We start from the raw sequence: 16,111 nt of genomic DNA, 5'->3' as shown, positions 1-16,111 counted from the left end.
GGTACGTGGATCCGACGGTGATGATTCCGTTGGGGGCCGACATCTTCAGCTTGAGGTACGTGTAGTTGGGGACGACCATGAACTTGGCGTAGCACGGTCTCCCCAGCACCGCATGATAGGTTCCTCAGAACCCGACCACCTCGAACGTGAGGGTTTCCCTGCGGAAGTTGGAGGGAGTTCCGAAGCAGACGGGCTGAAAGGATCACGATGCCCAAGAGGGGGGGTGAATTGGGCTTTTCTAAAAATCAACACTAATTAAAACCTAAGCAAGAGCTAAGCAAGAGCCCAACTTCACCCCAACAACTAACACTAAGAATATAATACTAGAAATGCAACAATGCTAAGACAATACTTCAAATACTTGCTAAACAAATACACAATTTAAAGTGCTTGAATTAAGTGCGGAATGTAAAGCAAGGTTTAGAAGACTCCTCCAATTTTTCCCGAGGTATCGAAGAGTCGGCACTCTCCACTAGTCCTCGTTGGAGCACCGGCGCAAGGGTATCGCTCCCCCTTGGTCCTCGCAAGAACCAAGTGCTCACTACGAGATGATCCTTTGCCACTCCGGCGCGGTGGATCCCTCGAGACCGCTTACAAACTTGAGTCGGGTCACCAACAAGATCTTCACGGTGATCACCGAGCTCCCAACGCCACCAAGCCGTCTAGGTGATGCCGATCACCAAAAGTAACAAGCCGTAGACTTTCTCTTGACCAAGAGAAGCCTAATGTAAGTGGTGTGTGCTCTAGGTGGCTCTCGCTAGCGCTAATGAGGAACAAACGTGGATTAAGATTCTCTAATCTCCTCACTAGGCTTTTGGTGCTTACAATTCTCTAGCAATGTGCTGGAATAAATGTGGAGTGCAAGACATTGAATATGGTGGGTGGAGGGGGTATAAATAGCCCTCACCCACCAACTAGCCGTTACAGGCATCTTACTGCGCAATGGCGCACCGGACAGTCCGGTGCGCCACCGGTGCACCAACGGTCGTTTCCAACGGCTAGTTCTGACAGTTAGCCGTTGGACTCATGGCACACCGGACAGTGAACAGTCACTGTCCGGTGCACACCGGACAGTCCGGTGCACTGTCCTGTGCGCCACTAAAATTCCTTTCTGAAACAGGAGCTCTCGGGTTTCTGTGAAGGGAAGTTTCTTCCCTGGACCAGCCTAGCCCCACCTGGCAGAGGGTGCGTCGGACAGTCCGGTGCACACCGGACAGTCCGGTGCCCCAGGGCCAGAAACCCTAACCCTTGTTTTTTAGCTGATTTTCAAATCGGTTTTCGTTCTAACTTGTGAGTGAGTTCTAGAGTGACACCTAGCACTGTATGTGAGTGTGATTGTGCACCAACACTACACTAGAACTCTCTTGGTCAAACTACTCATCGACAACCCCTCTTTATAGTACGGCTAAAAGAGAATAAAAGACCTAACTAAATCACGAGTGTCCACATCTCCCTGACACTCGGACTCCGTAGTCCTTCACCTTTTGTTTCGTCGTTTTAGCCGTCGCTTCGAGTTCTTATCTCTGGGATTGTTTTCACCGTTGTAGTGCTTCTACCTGTCATGCGACCTAACTTACCATTTGTCTCTGCAAAACACACGTTAGTCACATATAACATTACGTTGTCATTAATCACTAAAACCAACCAAGGGCCTAGATGCTTTCAATCTCCCCCTTTTTGGTGATTGATGACAACCCTACAAGATTTGTGAGAGTAGTTTTGAAGTTTCTGTCAATAGAAAGGATGGTTAGTTATACTCAGTAATCTTTGACAGAAGGAACGTGTACCATAATAATAAGAGTGAGCGCATACACATCATAAGATTCTTGTTCATATAAAAGTGAAGTTAAATCAATGAATCAAGAACTAGAAGACTGGTGATAAAATATAAGGTGAAAACATAATACACACAGTCAATCATAAGCAACGAGAGTATATATAGAGTTTGTGAGCCAAAAGCACCAAGCTAGTACAGAGAGTAGCAAGCACATATATTACATCAAAATGACTCTCTACTAACTCTCTAACTCCCCCTAGCTCTCACAACTCATATCTCTCCCCCTTTGGCGTCAAACACCAAAAGGGTACCCTAACCTAAACATCTGAAGTGGGAGGAGGTGGCGGGGGTGCATCCGGTCGCGGTCGAGGCAGCAGAGCGAACGCTGGCGGGGGGTCAGAGTCACTCTCGGATCCAGGATCTGCGGTAGAAGCTGGAGCTGGTACTGACTCGGACTGAGGCCGCACTGCAGAAGCTGCCAGAATAGAAGTGGTCACAGATACTGCCACAGCAGTAGTGGTAACAGCAGATGCTGGTGGCACTGGCGGTTGAGGGCAGACAGAGCTGAGAACCGGAGAGGTGAAAGCCAGGGTGACCGGCCGGAGCGGAGAGGAAGAAGGACCAACAGAAGGAAGAGGGGGTCCTGACTGAATCGCTGGTACAACAGGTGCCTAAAGCGGAGGAGGTGGAGCAGACTGAACCGGAGGAACTGAGACACCAGAATGCTGTAGCATAAGAGCCATGAATGCCCTGCTCTCAGCCCGATCCTGGAGTAGTTGCTGCTGAAGCGAATCCTGCCTGTCCTATATAGTCTGAAACATCGAGAGCATCCTCTCGGATAACCGGGTCTGCTCGGCTGCCAGGTGAGCCTGCTGCTGAGTGAGAGACTGGAGAATCGAAGCAATAGCAGGGTCAATAGCTGGAGGGGCAGCAGGGGCAGCACTAGAACTCCCAGCCTCATGATCATGTGAGGGTGGAGGCATAGGAGGCGGAGGCGGAGGAGGAACCCCAAAATCATCATCATCATCAACAACTGTTGTATCCTGAGTGTCGAACTGACGAAGAGCTGCATCCTCGGCCTGAGAGTTAAAAACAGGAGCAGAAGCTGGCACAGGAGCCTCAGGCGCAGGACGGTAGGATCCAAAAACAAGGCGTGAGGCCTCAAGCGTGCCCTGAAACTGTGGAGGCCGAATCAGCTGCGCAAAGATGTGGCACAAGTAGTGAGCATATGGCAACTGTCGACGAGCACGAATGCCATCCAAAACGGTGTCCTCGATCTCACAAATAAGGAAATCCACGACGTCAAACTCAGAGTGAGAGACCAGGGCACCAAGGAGCCAGAGCTGAATATGTGTGGTAGCCTCCCTGTATCCCATCCTCGGAAGAAGAGTCAGTCTGATAAGCTCAAATAAGTACTTGGCTGCTGTAGTAAAATCTGCCGGTGAACGTCGCGACCCATCTGAGAAGGGCGGGCGGAACAGAGCCACGACGTGAGCTGTACCCGGAGCCACACCGCCGTGAGGGCGACGAGGAGGGTCAGAGGTGCCGTAGCAGAGGCTGTGAAGTCGAGTCGTCGACTCGGGAAATCCAAAGAGCTGGCGAATCTGACTGGCAGTAATGGTGACATCCTCGCACTCAAAATGAAACCTCATCTAGTGATGATCCGGGTCTATCCATACAGACGCGTAGAAGACTCGGACCCACTCCTCAACATACCTGCCGCTGGTAGTCAAAAGGGTCAGAAGGCCAGACAGATATGTGAGGTGCGCCTCGGAGTCAGCACCGGCGGCAAGCAGAAAAGCTGGAAGATCCAAAAGCCGGTGCACTCGAAGAGCAATCTGTGCAGACAACTGTGCCCTAAAGAAGGACTCCTGAATACGGGTGCTGAATAGGTCAACTGCTGCAGGGTCCCTCTGAGCCGGTAACCAAGACTCTACGAGTACGTATCTGAACCTACGTACCCGTGCTGCTGTAGCACGCTGAAGGTCAAAAAGTATGGGATCCGCAGCAAGTGGTCGTACCTCAGTCTCATCGCGCTCCCGGAATCGAGGTGGAGGGATAGGAGGAGCTGAAGCGGGAGCGGGAGGAGGAGCAGTGGAAGCTGGTGTAGTGGAGGTAGCGGGTATGGCTGTGGTGGTGGATGGCGCAACAGGGGTGACGGGAGCAGGCATAGTGGGTGGTGGAGTGGAAGCAGTGGTGTGAGTGGAGGAGCGAGGCCGGGAGGCGAGACGACGAACACGGTATGCAATCTGATCTGACGGAGTCTGTGGCTGATCTCCAAGCTCGGCCTGCGCAGCGGCTGCTGCCACTGCACGGGCTGCTCTGTCCATACGCCGCTTCTTGCGGCCTTCCTGCTGCTCCAGGTGAACTGTCTTGCCCTTGACCTGCCTGAAGGGGCGACGAGGATCCTCATCATCGCCTCCCCCTGGCGCCGACACATTCTTCGTGCGCGGCATCCTGACCTGATGACTGCAAATGAGAGATAGAGACTAAGCACAGATCGATAATATCCGATAGAATATATCAAAGGATGAGATGGCTACCTGGAAAGCTCACACGAGAGGTGACGATCCAAGCAGGACAGGAGATGGCACACAGGCAATCAAGGTCACTGAAATGACAGAAGAGGTGAGCACGTATTAGTCACATAGTCATAAGTATATGAAATGTGAATAAATACATACACAGAGAAATGTGGCACAGAAAACAAGAGATGAGACGATCGAGAGGTTAAACGACGTGAAAACGACGTTTGAACGATAAACAGTGTCATAGGAGGTTTGGAATTTGAATTGAGGCACGAAACGACATGGAATTGAGTCGATACTTCACGAATAAGTTTATATAGGTGAATATGAGTGAAGTGTGTGCTTGGTTTGAATTTAGGCGAAGAAAAAGAGATTTGGGCACTCGGCTCGGAAACGATCGCTCGAAACGGGGAATTTGGTGAAATTAAAGCCTGGAATCTCGGATTGGCGTGAAATTTGGCAAATATGTTACTGGAAGTGTTGTGAAGGTGCCTGAAAAATTTGGGTTCAATCGGGGCATTTTTGGCTGGTTTGGGCATTTCACCAAACACGTGACGTGCAGTGAATTAGGTTTTCGGGGAAATGGCCATTTGAGGTATGAAAACCCTCCCGAAGGAGCTAAGAACCTGCAGAGGATTCAATGTAGCACATAGGAACACTTCCAACCAAAAGGATTCACAGGAATTCGCAAGAATTTTGAATTTGGATCAAAGGGTGGAAATGGAGTGCTTTACTGGTTTGAATTAGAGAGAGGGATAAGGAGACTGCTCACCGAGCGAGGGGAGACGGGCGCAGCAGCTGGAGGTCGCCGGAGAATGGCCGGAGACGGTGGACGCCGGTGAGGGGACGATCGCCGGTGAGAGGGAGATTTCCAGAGACCGAGAGAGAGGCTGGCCAGAGGGGAGAGGAAATGAGCCTGGGCTCAGGCTCGGGCAGAGAAGGATTTTTTAAAAACCGAGTATGGGCGCACCGGGCAGTCTACAGTGCCTGTCCGGTGCACACCGGACAGCGCACAGTAGTTGTCCGGTGAACCACCTGACAGCGCACAGGAGAATGGAAATTTAGCGCGCGGCTGCCGGTGCACCGGACATTGCACAGTGCAGTGTCCGGTGCACACCGGACTGTCCGGTGAGCCCAGAGAGAGGGAAAATTTGAATTTTTTGAAATTTTCTATCTAGTTCCCAACCAAACCAAGTCCCAACTTATAAACACACAAAATAACACTTGTTGGGACAGGTATTGGCACCCTCATATATTTTCTCATATTTTTCAAAATATTTTGCCATATGCAAGATAATTTTTAGAGAAAATAGGCAAATGGTGAAATTTGCATTTTGGCTTGCACTAGGGGTTTTCATGAGTGATTTGAGTTTTGAATACTCCCCCTGAGTGCAGTACCTCATGCATATTTCAAGAACCAACAATTGCATAAAAACTAGGAATTTAAGTGCTAAAAGCTTAAAACTAAGACTTGTCAAGTTTGATCCGAGTTAAGCTTTTTCACTCGCTTTATTGGCGGTTATCTCAACTAGGTTAAACAAGCCCTAGATGCAATACAAGAAATTTAAACATGCAATGCAAGCTTGACAACACCATTTGACATTTTACATAAAATTTCTGAGATCAAGAATATTTAGTTCATTCCTCAACATGCAAAAGCGGGTCTTATCAAGTGGCTTAGTGAAAATATCCGCTAATTGATCTTCCGACCTCACTCCTTCTAAAATGATATCTCCTTTAGCAACATGATCTCTAAGGAAGTGATGACGGATATCAATGTGCTTGGTGCGAGAGTGTTGTACAGGATTATTAGCAATTTTAACAGCACTCTCATTATCACACAACAAAGGTACCTTTTCTAGAACTACGCCATAGTCTAGAAGAGTTTGTTTCATATACAAAATTTGTGTGCAACAAGCACCTGTGGCAATGTATTCCGCTTCGGCAGTTGACAAGGCAACACTATTTTGCTTTTTGGATGTCCATGAAACTAGTGATCTACCAAGCAGATGGCATCCCCCAGAAGTACTTTTCCTATCAATTTTGCAACCGGCATAATCCGAATCGGAATAGCCAATTAAATCAAAAGTAGATCCTTTGGGATACCACAGACCAACGCTTGTGGTGTGCCTGAGATACCTAAGAATTCTCTTAACAGCGCGAAGATGAGCTTTCTTAGGATTAGATTGAAATCTAGCACACATGCAGACACTAAACATAATATCGGGCCTAGATGCGGTAAGGTATAATAAACTACCAATCATAGAACGGTAGAGAGTTTGATTAACCGGGTTACCTCCCTCATCTAAGTCGAGATGTCCATTTGTAGGCATGGGGGTCTTGATTGGTTTGCACTTCTCCATGTTGAACCTTTTCAACAAGTCTTTGGTATACTTCTCTTGTGAGAGAAAGTTACCATCTTTCATTTGCTTGACTTGAAAGCCGAGGAAGTACGTTAGCTCACCAATCATTGACATCTCGAACTCCTTCGACATCAACTCACCAAATTCCTTGCAATGATAGTCATTTGTCGAGCCAAAGATTATATCATCAACATATACTTGACAAATGAAAATATCACCGTTATGTTTCTTTGTGAATAGAGTTGTGTCGACGGTCCCGATCTTGAAGCCCTTTTCGATGAGGAAGTCGCGAAGGCGCTCATACCAAGCCCTTGGAGCTTGCTTTAGCCCATATAGCGCTTTGGACAACCTGTAAGCATGATTAGGATATCTAGGGTCTTCAAATCCAGGCGGTTGCTCAACATATACAAGTTCATTTATGAAGCCATTTAAAAATGCACTTTTTACATCCATTTGATAAAGTTTTATATCATAGCATGATGCATATGCAAGTAGGATACGGATGGCTTCCAGTCGAGCAACCGGTGCAAAGGTCTCTCCAAAATCTAAGCCTTCAACTTGAGAGAATCCCTTTGCAACAAGTCTTGCCTTGTTTCTTACAATCACACCTTGATCATCTTGTTTGTTTCTGAACACCCACTTTGTTCCAATGATTCTTGCATCTTGTGAGAGCTTCTCCAGGGTCCAAACTTCGTTACGGGTGAAGTTGTTAAGTTCTTCATGCATGGCATTCACCCAGTCCGGATCCTGTAGCGCCTCATCTATACAAGTAGGCTCAACACAAGAAACAAAGGAGTGATGTTCAATAAAAGAAGCATGTCTATGTGATCGAGTAATAACCCCTTGTGAAGGACTCCCGATGATTTGGTTTTGAGGATGAGCTTGAAGTAGTGATGAGTTTCTCCTGTCAACCACTTGGGAAGAAGATCCTGGAGCATCAACATCTTCGGCTTGTACCCTTGCTTGTTCATGAGAGACAAATGTATCTTCATTTGCATGCCTCTCATCTTTTTCATCATCTTGTGGTACATTTGATGAAGAAGGCTTGTCAATGATTTGCACCTCTTCTTCATCTTCTTTTGGTTTGATAGCTCCAATAGGCATGTTCTTCATTGCTTCCCTAAGTGGCTCATCACCTACATCATCAAGATTTTCAAGTGCTCCTTGGGAGCCATTAGTCTCATCAAATTCCACATCATATGTTTCTTCTACCACGCCAGTGGCATGGTTGAATACTCGATATGCTTTGGACTTTAATGAATAACCCAAAAGAAAACCAATATCACAACGTCTTTGAAACTTCCCTAGGTGATGGTGTTTCTTGTAGATGTAGCATTTGCACCCAAACACTCGGAAGAAGGAGACGTCTGGCTTTTTCCCATTTAGCAGTTCATAGGGAGTCTTCGCAAGTAGCCGGTGAGGAAATAGCCTATTTGATGCATAACATGCAGTATTGACAGCTTTGGCCCAAAACCTCTCCGGTGTGTTATACTCATCAATCATTGTTCTTGCAAGAGTGATCAAGGTCCTATTTTTTCTTTCAACAACTCCATTTTGTTGAGGTGTGTATGTTGCAGATACTTCATGTTTGATCCCAATTTCATCACAGTACTCATGAATGTTGGTGTTGTCAAATTCTTTGCCATTGTCACTTCTAATCTTCTTGATCTTGCAATCAAATTCATTTTGTGCTTTCTTGGCAAACTTCTTGAATATAGATGCAACTTCAGATTTGTCATGAAGAAAGAACACCCAAGTGTATCTTGAGAAGTCATCAACAATCACTAGACAGTAGAGGTTGCCACCGGCACTTACATAATTTGTAGGTCCAAATAAATCCATATGAAGTAGTTCCAGTGGCCTTGATGTTGACATATGAAAGCTTTAGTAGGATGTGTATTAGCAACTTGCTTTCCAGCTTGACATGCACTACATGGCTTGTCTTTTTCAAACACCACATCCTTCAATCCTCTAACCATGTCTTTCTTTAATACCTTCTTGAGTGTGCTCATCCCAACATGTGCAAGCCTCCTATGCCAAAGCCATCCAAGAGAAGCTTTGGTGAAGAGGCAAGTTCTTAAGTCTGCATCTTCTGAAGTGAAATCCACTAAGTAGAGGTTGTTGTACCTAAATCCTTTGAACACCATTGATTCATCATCCATCTTTGTTACAATAACCTCTGTTGGAGTGAATAAGCATTGAAGTCCAAGATCACAGAGTTGACCCACTGATAATAAATTGAAGCTTAAAGGTGCAACTAAGAGAACATTTGATATTGATAAATCATTTGAGATTGCCACCTTGCCAAGTCCTTGCACTTTTCCTTTTGAATTGTCTCCAAATGTGATTTTATCTTGTCCATCAACATTCTCATCAAGTGAGGTGAACATCCGTGGGTTGCCTGTCATATGTTGTGTGCATCCACTGTCAATAACCCAATGGCTCCCACCGGTCTTATAGTTCACCTACATCCACAGACAATTCAAGCTCGAGTTTTGAGGGCCCTATATTGCATAGGACCAGTGACTCTCTCAATTAAGGACTTTGCAACCCAGATTTGTCTAGGTCTACTCTTGTTTGGTAGACCTAGGAATGTTACTTTGACCTTTCCATTTGCAACCTTTCTTAGAACATAATGAGCATTGAAAGCAAATGGTCTTAAGTGCTTAGGCAAGGGAGTTGGTGGTTTGGCTTTGCAGTTGTGTGCAAAATGACCTTCATTTCCACACTCAAAGCATTTGATGGGCTTATGAGTCTGCTTTGGCTTGTATTGAGTGGTAGCTTTCTTTTGCACAAAAGCATTATATCCAATACCACTCTTGTTGTTTTTCATGACAGTGTTCATAAGCAGCTCATTTTGGAGGTATTGACCCTTGTTGAACTTTTGCACACTGGTTGCAAGATGTTCATTTTCACTTTTTAGTTTCTTGACCTCATTTTTAAGCCTTTGATTATCCACTGCCAACTCGTTGTTGAAATCATTGTTCTCAATAGCAACCTTTCCTCTAGTAGTTGCATCATTCAAGTATTTCTTCAATTTTTGGTTGTCTAAAGTTAGGACTTCAACTTTTTCAGTCAATTCAGCTTGTAGACTAGTTTTCTCTTCTTGACTCAAATCATCACATGAGGTTGGTACATCAATCTTAACAACAGGGTTAATAGCCTCATGTGTTTTGCAAGATAAAAGTTCATCTTCAACAAGAAGATTGTCATGATCAAATTTAATTTGAGTATAGTCTACCTTGATTTTCACTAGTCTATTTTGCAACTCCCTATTAGCTTCATTTAATTTGTCACATTTATCCTTAGCATCTTTTAGGGAGTTTGTGAGCTCATTTACAGTTGATGACATAGTTTTATTTTCTTCTTTTATTTCATCACTAGCTTTCATAACTATGTCATATTTGGCATTTAAAGATTCATTTTCATTTTTCAACCTATCACATTTAGCTTTTGACTTTCTAATGATTTGAGTATATTCTTTAAGCAAGTCAGCTAGCTCATCATATGAAGGTGAAGCAAATTCCTCATCACTATCACTATCATCAGCAATATTAATATCATTTTGTACCTTCCGTTCACCCCTAGCCATGAGGCATAGGTGAGAACTCAATGATGGCGATGGTGGTGGTGAAGAGAAGTCCCCGGCGATGGCGGCAACTTTTTCATCATTCTCTTCTTCACTTGAAGAAGATCCACTTGATGATTCAATGTCGGTGAGCCAGTCACCAACAATATATGCCTTTCCATTCTTCTTCTTGTGGAACCTCTTTTGCTTCCCATCCTTCCTCTTGAAGAATTTCTTTTCCTTCTTTTCATCATCGCTGTCATCTTCTTTCTTGCCCTTGAACTTATTCTTCTTGGACCACAGTTGTAGCAGTCCATCTCAGAAATGGGCTTTCTTTTGTTGGAAAAGAATTTCTTCTTTCTTGAATCAAATTTGATGCCTTCTCTATTTAGCTTCTTCAACATCTTGGTGGTCTTCCTTACCATCAAGGCAATGTTTGCATCAAGGTCATCATCACTTGAGGATTCTTCCTCAACTTGTATTTTTTGCTTTTCCTTTTCTTTCATGATTTGCTTTGAGAGCCAAATCCTTTCTTTTGGAAGATGATTCTTCTTTGTCATTGATGTGCATGTACATCTCATGGGCATTGATCTTTCCCAAAATCCGTGTAGGTGTGGTAACTGAAAGATCCATTTGATGTAGCACAGTGACAATGTGTCCATATTTGTCTATTGGGAGGACACTGAGAATCTTCCTCACAACATCCGGTTGTGAGATTTGAGTAAGCCCCAATCCATTAACTTCCTCTACAAGAATATTGAGACGTGAGTACATAGCATTTGCATTTTCATTAGCAAGCATTTCAAAAGAATTTAACTTTCTCATGGCTATGTGATATCTCTCCTCACGCTCACTTCTAGTTCCTTCGTGTAGAGCACAAATGTCCATCCACAAATCATGAGCATTTTTATGATTTCTTACTCTATTGAACACATCTTTGCAAAGGCCTCTAAAAAGGGTGTTTTTGGCCTTAGCATTCCATTTCTCATAATTGAACTCATCACCTACAAGATTTGTGGGATCTCTAGGTTCGGGGAATCCTTGTGTGGCGGCTTTATAGACACCAATGTCTATAGCCTCTAAATATGCTTCCATACGAATTTTCCAATAAGGAAAATCGTCACCATCAAAAACGGGAGGAGGTCCATCCCCACCGGACATCGTAACTCTAGCGGTTAAGCTAATCTACGAGCAACAAGGCTTTGATACCAATTGAAAGGATCACGATGCCCAAGAGGGGGGGGTGAATTGGGCTTTTCTAAAAATCAACACTAATTAAAACCTAAGCAAGAGCTAAGCAAGAGCCCAACTTCACCCCAACAACTAACACTAAGAATATAATACTAGAAATGCAACAATGCTAAGACAATACTTCAAATACTTGCTAAACAAATACACAATGTAAAGTGCTTGAATTAAGTGCGGAATGTAAAGCAAGGTTTAGAAGACTCCTCCAATTTTTCTCGAGGTATCGAAGAGTCGGCACTCTCCACTAGTCCTCGTTGGAGCACCCGCGCAAGGGTATCGCTCCCCCTTGGTCCTCGCAAGAACCAAGTGCTCACTACGAGATGATCCTTTGCCACTCCGGCGCGGTGGATCCCTCGAGACCGCTTACAAACTTGAGTCGGGTCACCAACAAGATCTTCACGTTGATCACCGAGCTCCCAACGCCACCAAGCCGTCTAGGTGATGCCGATGTAAGTGGTGTGTGCTCTAGGTGGCTCTCGCTAGCGCTAATGAGGAACAAACGTGGATTAAGATTCTCTAATCTCCTCACTAGGCTTTTGGTGCTTGCAATGCTCTAGCAATGTGCTGGAATAAATGTGGAGTGCAAGACATTGAATATGGTGGGTGGAGGGGGTATAAATAGCCCTCACCCACCAACTAGCCGTTACAGGCATCTTACTGCGCAATGGCGCACCGGACAGTCCGGTGCGCCACCGGTGCGCCAATGGTCGTTTCCAACGGCTAGTTCTGACAGTTAGCCGTTGGACTCATGGCACACTGGACAGTCCGGTGCACTGTCCGGTGCGCCACTAAAATTCCTTTCTGAAACAGGCGCTCTCGGGTTTCTGCGAAGGGAAGTTTCTTCCCTGGACCAGCCTGGCCCCACCTGGCAGAGGGTGCACCGGACAGTCCGGTGCACACCGGACAGTCCGGTGCCCCAGGGCCAGAAACCCTAACTCTTGTTTTTCAGCTGATTTTCAAATCGGTTTTCGTTCTAACTTGTGAGTGAGTTCTAGAGTGACACCTAGCACTGTATGTGAGTGTGATTGTGCACCAACACTACACTAGAACTCTCTTGGTCAAACTACTCATCGACAACCCCTCTTTATAGTACGGCTAAAAGAGAATAAAAGACCTAACTAAATCACGAGTGTCCACATCTTCCTGACACTCGGACTCCGTAGTCCTTCACCTTTTGTTTCGTCGTTTTAGCCGTCGCTTCGAGTTCTTATCTCTGGGATTGTTTTCACCGTTGTAGTACTTCTACCTGTCATGCGACCTAACTTACCATTTGTCTCTGCAAAACACACGTTAGTCACATATAACATTACGTTGTCATTAATCACTAAAACCAACCAGGGGCCTAGATGCTTTCACGGGCAAATCAAGTTGCCCAAGGGGCAAGACGCGCTTACCGGGGACGATCCCGTGAAAGGGTGCGACATCGGCCCGGATCGTGGACAGATCTATCCCCAAGAGCCCTAGGGTCTCGGTGTAGATGATATTGAGGCTGCTGCCTCCGTCCATGAGGACCTTGGTGAGCCTAGCGTTGCTGATAACGGGGTCGACGACGAGCGGGTACCTTCCTGGGCTCGGCACATAGTCAGGGTGGTCGCCTTGGTCGAAGGTGATGGGCTTGTCGGACCAGTCTAGGTAGACTGGTGTTGCTACCTTCACCGAGCAGACCTCCCGGCGCTCCTGCTTGCGGTGCCGAGCCGAGGCGTTCGCCACCTGTTCGCCGTAGATCATGAAGCAGTCGAGGACCTCCAAGAACTCCTCATCCATGTCGCCCCCTTCTTGTTGTTGCCTAGGTCCTTGCCACCTTCTGCCGAGGGTCCCGCCTTGATGAAGTAACGCCGGAGCATGTCGCACTCCTCAAGGGTGTGCTTGACGGGACCCCTGTGATAGGGGCATGACTCCTTGAGCATCTTGTCAAACGTGTTGACTCCTCCGGGGGGCTTCCGAGGATTCCTGTGCTCGGTAGCAGCGACGAGATCCGCATCAATGGCGTCGCGCTTTGCTTGCACCTTCTTCTTGGTCTTCTTTTTCGAGCCACGCTGGACGGACGCCTCGGGGGCATCTTCCTTCTGTCTTCCTTGAGGCTGCTTGTCCTTCTGGAAGATGGCTTTGACCGCCTCCTGACCAGAGGCGAATTTGGTGACGATGTCCATCAATTCGCTCGCCTTGGTGGGAGTCTTGCGCCCCAGTTTGCTCACCAGGTCCCGGCACTTGGTGCGCTGCTTTGAAAACCGCCGGATGTACTCTCGCAGGGATTCCCTGGACTGCTGGCGGCAGCTTCGAAGATCCCATGAGTTCCCAGGGCACACGTACGTACCTTGGAAGTTTCCCGCGAAGGCCTTGACCAGGTCGTCCCAGTCGGAGATTTGCGCAGGAGGCAGATGCTCCAGCCATGCTCGGGCAGCGTCGGAGAGGAAAAGGGGGAGGTTGCGGATGATGAGGTTGTCATCATTCGTCCCTCCCAACTGGCATGCCAGTCGGTAATCCGCAAGCCACAACTCCGGCCTTGTCTCCCTTGAGTACTTGGTGATGGTAGTCGGGGCTCGGAACCGAGCTGGGAACGGCGCCCGTCGTATGGCCCGGCTGAAGACCCTCGGACCTGACGGTTCGGGCGAGGGGCTCCGGTCCTCCTCATTGTCGTAGCGTCCTCCGCGTATGGGGTGGTAGCCTCGGCGCACCTTCTCTTCGAGGCGGGCTCGACGATCGCGGCGGTGGTGCTCGTTGCCGAGGCGATCCGAGGCTGCAGGCGTCCCATCCCGCGTGCGCCCGGTGCGGACCGAGGCCTCCCGCATGAGTCGGGAGGATGTTGTGCGATGCTCCGAGGGGCACCCTTTCCTTCGGGAGGCAGAGCTCTCGGCTCGTCGGACCATTGTGTTTTCCAGGAGACCCTTGAGTTCACCCTGGATACGCCGCCCCTCGGTGGTGGATGGCTCCGGCATTGCTCGGAGTAGCATCGCTGCTGCAGCTAGATTCTGGCCGACCCCGCTGAAAGCCGGGGGCAGCCCTGCCCTGGCATCGTCAATGATACGACGTTGGACGTCTCGGGCCCGATGAGGCGCTCCTCCGGCAAGTGCTCGGCCTGCCCACTCCTACTCGATGTTTTGTCGGAGCTGCACAAGCCGCCCTGCTTCTTCGTCGAGCTTGGCCTGCATCTCGCGGAATTGCTCGAGCTGTGTGTCCTGACCCCCCGCAGGGACTGGGACCACATCTAGCTCCCGCGGGATGTCAACGTGAGACACAGGCACGGGGGCATTGTCATCTTGCGGCATGCCGAGGTGGTTGCCCTCGCCGTGGTCCCCCTGATCGATGTGGAAACACTCGCGGCTTGGGTCGCAACCCTCGTCGCCGAGGTTATGGCCATCGTCAGAGCAGCCGGAGAGGCAGTAGTCACATGCGGACATGAAGTCTCGCATGGCACTGGGATCACTGAGTCTGGAGAAATCCCAACCGAAGTCGGAGTCATCGTCTTCCTCGGAACCCGCGGGTCCGGAGGTTGAGACGGCCGTTAGTCGGTCCCAAGATGACCACATATGACACCCTGGAAGGTCAGGGTATGCCCTGGCGAAAGCGCTCACCGAAACAGGGTCGCTTGGTGGATCGAGGCTGAATCTAAAAGGGACAGGGTGAAAACGGACGGTACCTCTTGGTCGATGGACGGTGGTGAAGTCGCTTCGGGGACGGACTGCACCGTTATCTCAGGTACGAGGCTAACGCCCTGCAAGTCCTTTGCGAGGGTGCTGGCGTCATCAGTCCGCTTAGGGTTGGCACGTTGCGGGGAAGCGACACCCTTCGTTGTCTCAGTTGCGAGGTCAACACCCGACATAGCCCCCGTAGGGGTGCCGGCGTCGTCGACTCGCTCTAGCCCGACAGCCGACGAGGTGCCGCCTCCTGCATGGCCATGGTTGCCCCGTCTCCTCCTCCTCCGGCGAGGAGGGTGGTGGGGCAAACCCGAGTGTTCCTCTTCTGCCACGGTGGGAAGCCGTCGTCGTGTTCGTTGCTGTCGGGCGAGCCGACGACCGTCGCGCTGCGTCGGGAAGAGTACCATGTCGTAGCTGCCGTCAAGGGACATGAACTCGAGACTCCCGAAGCGGAGCACCGTCCCCGGCTAAAGAATCTGCTGGAGGCTACCCATCTAGAACTCAACGGAAAAGTGTTTGTTAACACGCAACGAGCCCCTACCTGGCACGCCAACTGTCGGCGTTTCGGACCCGCGAGGACCGTCAACCGACTAGTAAATTTGTTGTTGCGTGTCCCTGCCCAGATGGGTTGATGCAAGATGGAACACAAGAGGGAAATGAGGCTTATGTTATCTCGCACCGAGGTGCTTGTAGTAGGGGTTACAAGTGTCGTGAGGGAGCGAGGGCGAGAGCGGGTGGGAGAGAGAGAGAGCCCCTGCGTGTCTCCCCGTCTGCCTCCGATGACCAACGTGTGTCCATGACGTCCAACGTGTGTTCACGACGTCCAACGTGTGTTCACGACGTGCCCTAGGAAGGCCCTGGACATCCCCTTTTATAGATACAAGGAGATGCCCAGCTGTACAAGGGGGTGTAGCTATGTGCTATCGTGGCTGGCGGAGAAGCGCCTTGAGCCCTGTACACGAGCTAACGTGGCCGTCGGAGAAGTTCCTTGA

The sequence above is a fragment of the Zea mays genome, chromosome 3 (assembly GCF_902167145.1).
Source record: "Zea mays cultivar B73 chromosome 3, Zm-B73-REFERENCE-NAM-5.0, whole genome shotgun sequence".
NCBI lineage: Eukaryota > Viridiplantae > Streptophyta > Magnoliopsida > Poales > Poaceae > Zea > Zea mays.
The sequence above is the reverse complement of the archived record's forward strand: the minus strand, read 5'-3'. Positions refer to the sequence as shown.